Source organism: Idiotropiscis lumnitzeri, unplaced genomic scaffold (assembly GCF_059441095.1).
Source record: "Idiotropiscis lumnitzeri isolate Australia: NSW breed Sydney's pygmy pipehorse unplaced genomic scaffold, RoL_Ilum_1.0 HiC_scaffold_71, whole genome shotgun sequence".
In the NCBI taxonomy this organism is placed as follows: Eukaryota; Metazoa; Chordata; class Actinopteri; order Syngnathiformes; family Syngnathidae; genus Idiotropiscis; species Idiotropiscis lumnitzeri.
In genome coordinates this window covers 648,585-654,807 of record NW_028283609.1, presented here as the reverse complement: position 1 = coordinate 654,807, position 6,223 = coordinate 648,585, and positions in this window count along the sequence as shown.

Here is a 6,223-nt window from a genome sequence, read left to right as displayed (position 1 = left end):
TTTAGCTGTTATAAAAGTTTGGTTTTTTAGTGCTGTAAATGCATTTTCAGCTCGCGCTGTACACATTTGCTATGAGAGGCATTTTCTCATAAGGGAAATATTGGACAATCAAATTAATGACTGCCCAGGCTTCAGGATGTCTTTTTACACTATATAAGGGTGGAAATTTACATTGGAAACGTTTAGTTTAGCTGTTAATGAAGTTTCGTTTTTTTAGTGCTGAAAATTCATTGTCTGCTGGCGCTGTACACTTTTTCTAAGTGTTGCAATATCTCATGAAGGAAATACTGGACAATCAAATTAATGACTTTCCAGGCTTCAGGATGCCTTTCTACACCATATAAAGGTGGAAATGTACATTGGAAACGTTTGGTTTAGCTGTTATAAAAGTTTGGTTTTTTTAGTGCTGTAAATGCATTTTCAGCTCGCGCTGTACACATTTGCTATGAGAGGCATTATCTCATAAGGGAAATATTGGACAATCAAATTAATGACTGCCCAGGCTTCAGGATGTCTTTTTACACTATATAAAGGTGGAAATTTACATTGGAAACGTTTGGTTTAGCTGTTATAAAAGTTTGGTTTTTTAGTGCTGTAAATGCATTTTCAGCTCGCGCTGTACACATTTGCTATGAGAGGCATTATCTCATAAGGGAAATATTGGACAATCAAATTAATGACTGCCCAGGCTTCAGGATGTCTTTTTACACTATATAAAGGTGGAAATTTACATTGGAAACGTTTGGTTTAGCTGTTATAAAAGTTAGTTTTTTTAGTGCTGAAAATGCATTTTCAGCTCGCACTGTACACATTTGCTATGTGAGGCATTATCTCATAAGGGAAATACTGGACAATCAAATTAATGACTTCCCAGGCTTCAGGATGCCTTTTTACACTCTATAAATGTGGAAATTTACATTGGAAACGTTTGGTTTAGCTGTTAATGAAGTTTCGTTTTTTTAGTGCTGAAAATTCATTGTCTGCTGGCGCTGTACACTTTTTCTAAGTGTTGCAATATCTCATGAAGGAAATACTGGACAATCAAATTAATGACTTTCCAGGCTTCAGGATGCCTTTCTACACTATATAAAGGTGGAAATTTACATTGGAAACGTTTGGTTTAGCTGTTAATGAAGTTTCGTTTTTTTTAGTGCTGAAAATTCATTGTCTGCTGGCGCTGTACACTTTTTCTAAGTGTTGCAATATCTCATGAAGGAAATACTGGACAATCAAATTAATGACTTTCCAGGCTTCAGGATGCCTTTCTACACTATATAAAGGTGGAAATTTACATTGGAAACGTTTGGTTTAGCTGTTATAAAAGTTTGTTTTTTTAGTGCTGTAAATGCATTTTCAGCTCGCGCTGTACACATTTGCTACGAGAGGCATTATCTCATAAGGGAAATATTGGACAATCAAATTAATGACTGCCCAGGCTTCAGGATGTCTTTTTACACTATATAAAGGTGGAAATTTACATTGGAAACGTTTGGTTTAGCTGTTATAAAAGTTTGTTTTTTTAGTGCTGTAAATGCATTTTCAGCTCGCGCTGTACACATTTGCTATGAGAGGCATTATCTCATAAGGGAAATACTGGACAATCAAATTAATGGCTGCCCAGGCTTCAGGATGTCTTTTTACACTATATAAAGGTGGAAATTTACATTGGAAACGTTTGGTTTAGCTGTTATAAAAGTTTGGTTTTTTAGTGCTGTAAATGCATTTTCAGCTCGCACTGTACACATTTGCTATGTGAGGCATTATCTCATAAGGGAAATACTGGACAATCAAATTAATGACTTACCAGGCTTCAGGATGCCTTTTTACACTCTATAAATGTGGAAATTTACATTGGAAACGTTTGGTTTAGCTGTTAATGAAGTTTCGTTTTTTTAGTGCTGAAAATTCATTGTCTGCTGGCGCTGTACACTTTTTCTAAGTGTTGCAATATCTCATGAAGGAAATACTGGACAATCAAATTAATGACTTTCCAGGCTTCAGGATGCCTTTCTACACTATATAAAGGTGGAAATTTACATTGGAAACGTTTGGTTTAGCTGTTATAAAAGTTTGGTTTTTTAGTGCTGTAAATGCATTTTCAGCTCGCGCTGTACACATTTGCTATGAGAGGCATTATCTCATAAGGGAAATATTGGACAATCAAATTAATGACTGCCCAGGCTTCAGGATGTCTTTTTACACTATATAAAAGTGGAAATTTACATTGGAAACGTTTGATTTAGCTGTTATAAAAGTTTGTTTTTTTAGTGCTGTAAATGCATTTTCAGCTCGCACTGTACACATTTGCTATGAGAGGCATTATCTCATAAGGGAAATATTGGACAATCAAATTAATGACTGCCCAGGCTTCAGGATGTCTTTTTACACTATATAAGGGTGGAAATTTACATTGGAAACGTTTAGTTTAGCTGTTAATGAAGTTTCGTTTTTTTAGTGCTGAAAATTCATTGTCTGCTGGCGCTGTACACTTTTTCTAAGTGTTGCAATATCTCATGAAGGAAATACTGGACAATCAAATTAATGACTTTCCAGGCTTCAGGATGCCTTTCTACACTATATAAAGGTGGAAATGTAATTTGGAAACGTTTGGTTTAGCTGTTATAAAAGTTTGGTTTTTTAGTGCTGTAAATGCATTTTCAGCTCGCGCTGTACACATTTGCTATGAGAGGCATTATCTCATAAGGGAAATATTGGACAATCAAATTAATGACTGCCCAGGCTTCAGGATGTCTTTTTACACTATATAAAAGTGGAAATTTACATTGGAAACGTTTGGTTTAGCTGTTATAAAAGTTTGGTTTTTTAGTGCTGAAAATGCATTTTCAGCTCGCACTGTACACATTTGCTATGTGAGGCATTATCTCATAAGGGAAATACTGGACAATCAAATTAATGACTTCCCAGGCTTCAGGATGCCTTTTTACACTCTATAAATGTGGAAATTTACATTGGAAACGTTTGGTTTAGCTGTTAATGAAGTTTCGTTTTTTTAGTGCTGAAAATTCATTGTCTGCTGGCGCTGTACACTTTTTCTAAGTGTTGCAATATCTCATGAAGGAAATACTGGACAATCAAATTAATGACTTTCCAGGCTTCAGGATGTCTTTTTACACTATATAAGGGTGGAAATTTACATAGGAAACGTTTAGTTTAGCTGTTATAAAAGTTTGGTTTTTTTAGTGCTGTAAATGCATTTTCAGCTCGCGCTGTACACTTTTTCTAAGTGTTGCAATATCTCATGAAGGAAATACTGGACAATCAAATTAATGACTTTCCAGGCTTCAGGATGCCTTTCTACACTATATAAAGGTGGAAATTTACATTGGAAACGTTTGGTTTAGCTGTTATAAAAGTTTGGTTTTTTAGTGCTGTAAATGCATTTTCAGCTCGCGCTGTACACATTTGCTATGAGAGGCATTATCTCATAAGGGTAATATTGGACAATCAAATTAATGACTGCCCAGGCTTCAGGATGTCTTTTTACACTATATAAGGGTGGAAATTTACATTGGAAACGTTTAGTTTAGCTGTTAATGAAGTTTCGTTTTTTTAGTGCTGAAAATTCATTGTCTGCTGGCGCTGTACACTTTTTCTAAGTGTTGCAATATCTCATGAAGGAAATACTGGACAATCAAATTAATGACTTTCCAGGCTTCAGGATGCCTTTCTACACTATATAAAGGTGGAAATGTACATTGGAAACGTTTGGTTTAGCTGTTATAAAAGTTTGGTTTTTTAGTGCTGTAAATGCATTTTCAGCTCGCGCTGTACACATTTGCTATGAGAGGCATTATCTCATAAGGGAAATATTGGACAATCAAATTAATGACTGCCCAGGCTTCAGGATGTCTTTTTACACTATATAAAGGTGGAAATTTACATTGGAAACGTTTGGTTTAGCTGTTATAAAAGTTTGGTTTTTTTAGTGCTGAAAATGCATTTTCAGCTCGCACTGTCCAAATTTGCTATGTGAGGCATTATCTCATAAGGGAAATACTGGACAATCAAATTAATGACTGCCCAGGCTTCAGGATGTCTTTTTACACTATATAAAGGTGGAAATTTACATTGGAAACGTTTGGTTTAGCTGTTATAAAAGTTTGGTTTTTTAGTGCTGAAAATGCATTTTCAGCTCGCACTGTACACATTTGCTATGTGAGGCATTATCTCATAAGGGAAATACTGGACAATCAAATTAATGACTTCCCAGGCTTCAGGATGCCTTTTTACACTCTATAAATGTGGAAATTTACATTGGAAACGTTTGGTTTAGCTGTTAATGAAGTTTCGTTTTTTTAGTGCTGAAAATTCATTGTCTGCTGGCGCTGTACACTTTTTCTAAGTGTTGCAATATCTCATGAAGGAAATACTGGACAATCAAATTAATGACTTTCCAGGCTTCAGGATGCCTTTCTACACTATATAAAGGTGGAAATTTACATTGGAAACGTTTGGTTTAGCTGTTATAAAAGTTTGGTTTTTTAGTGCTGTAAATGCATTTTCAGCTCGCGCTGTACACATTTGCTATGAGTGGCATTATCTCATAAGGGTAATATTGGACAATCAAATTAATGACTGCCCAGGCTTCAGGATGTCTTTTTACACTATATAAGGGTGGAAATTTACATAGGAAACGTTTAGTTTAGCTGTTATAAAAGTTTGGTTTTTTTAGTGCTGTAAATGCATTTTCAGCTCGCGCTGTACACTTTTTCTAAGTGTTGCAATATCTCATGAAGGAAATACTGGACAATCAAATTAATGACTTTCCAGGCTTCAGGATGCCTTTCTACACTATATAAAGGTGGAAATTTACATTGGAAACGTTTGGTTTAGCTGTTATAAAAGTTTGGTTTTTTAGTGCTGTAAATGCATTTTCAGCTCGCGCTGTACACATTTGCTATGAGAGGCATTATCTCATAAGGGTAATATTGGACAATCAAATTAATGACTGCCCAGGCTTCAGGATGTCTTTTTACACTATATAAGGGTGGAAATTTACATTGGAAACGTTTAGTTTAGCTGTTAATGAAGTTTCGTTTTTTTAGTGCTGAAAATTCATTGTCTGCTGGCGCTGTACACTTTTTCTAAGTGTTGCAATATCTCATGAAGGAAATACTGGACAATCAAATTAATGACTTTCCAGGCTTCAGGATGCCTTTCTACACTATATAAAGGTGGAAATGTACATTGGAAACGTTTGGTTTAGCTGTTATAAAAGTTTGGTTTTTTAGTGCTGTAAATGCATTTTCAGCTCGCGCTGTACACATTTGCTATGAGAGGCATTATCTCATAAGGGAAATATTGGACAATCAAATTAATGACTGCCCAGGCTTCAGGATGTCTTTTTACACTATATAAAGGTGGAAATTTACATTGGAAACGTTTGGTTTAGCTGTTATAAAAGTTTGGTTTTTTTAGTGCTGAAAATGCATTTTCAGCTCGCACTGTCCACATTTGCTATGTGAGGCATTATCTCATAAGGGAAATACTGGACAATCAAATTAATGACTGCCCAGGCTTCAGGATGTCTTTTTACACTATATAAAGGTGGAAATTTACATTGGAAACGTTTGGTTTAGCTGTTATAAAAGTTTGGTTTTTTAGTGCTGAAAATGCATTTTCAGCTCGCACTGTACACATTTGCTATGTGAGGCATTATCTCATAAGGGAAATACTGGACAATCAAATTAATGACTTCCCAGGCTTCAGGATGCCTTTTTACACTCTATAAATGTGGAAATTTACATTGGAAACGTTTGGTTTAGCTGTTAATGAAGTTTCGTTTTTTTAGTGCTGAAAATTCATTGTCTGCTGGCGCTGTACACTTTTTCTAAGTGTTGCAATATCTCATGAAGGAAATACTGGACAATCAAATTAATGACTTTCCAGGCTTCAGGATGCCTTTCTACACTATATAAAGGTGGAAATGTAATTTGGAAACGTTTGGTTTAGCTGTTATAAAAGTTTGGTTTTTTAGTGCTGTAAATGCATTTTCAGCTCGCGCTGTACACATTTGCTATGAGAGGCATTATCTCATAAGGGAAATATTGGACAATCAAATTAATGACTGCCCAGGCTTCAGGATGTCTTTTTACACTATATAAAAGTGGAAATTTACATTGGAAACGTTTGGTTTAGCTGTTATAAAAGTTTGGTTTTTTAGTGCTGAAAATGCATTTTCAGCTCGCACTGTACACATTTG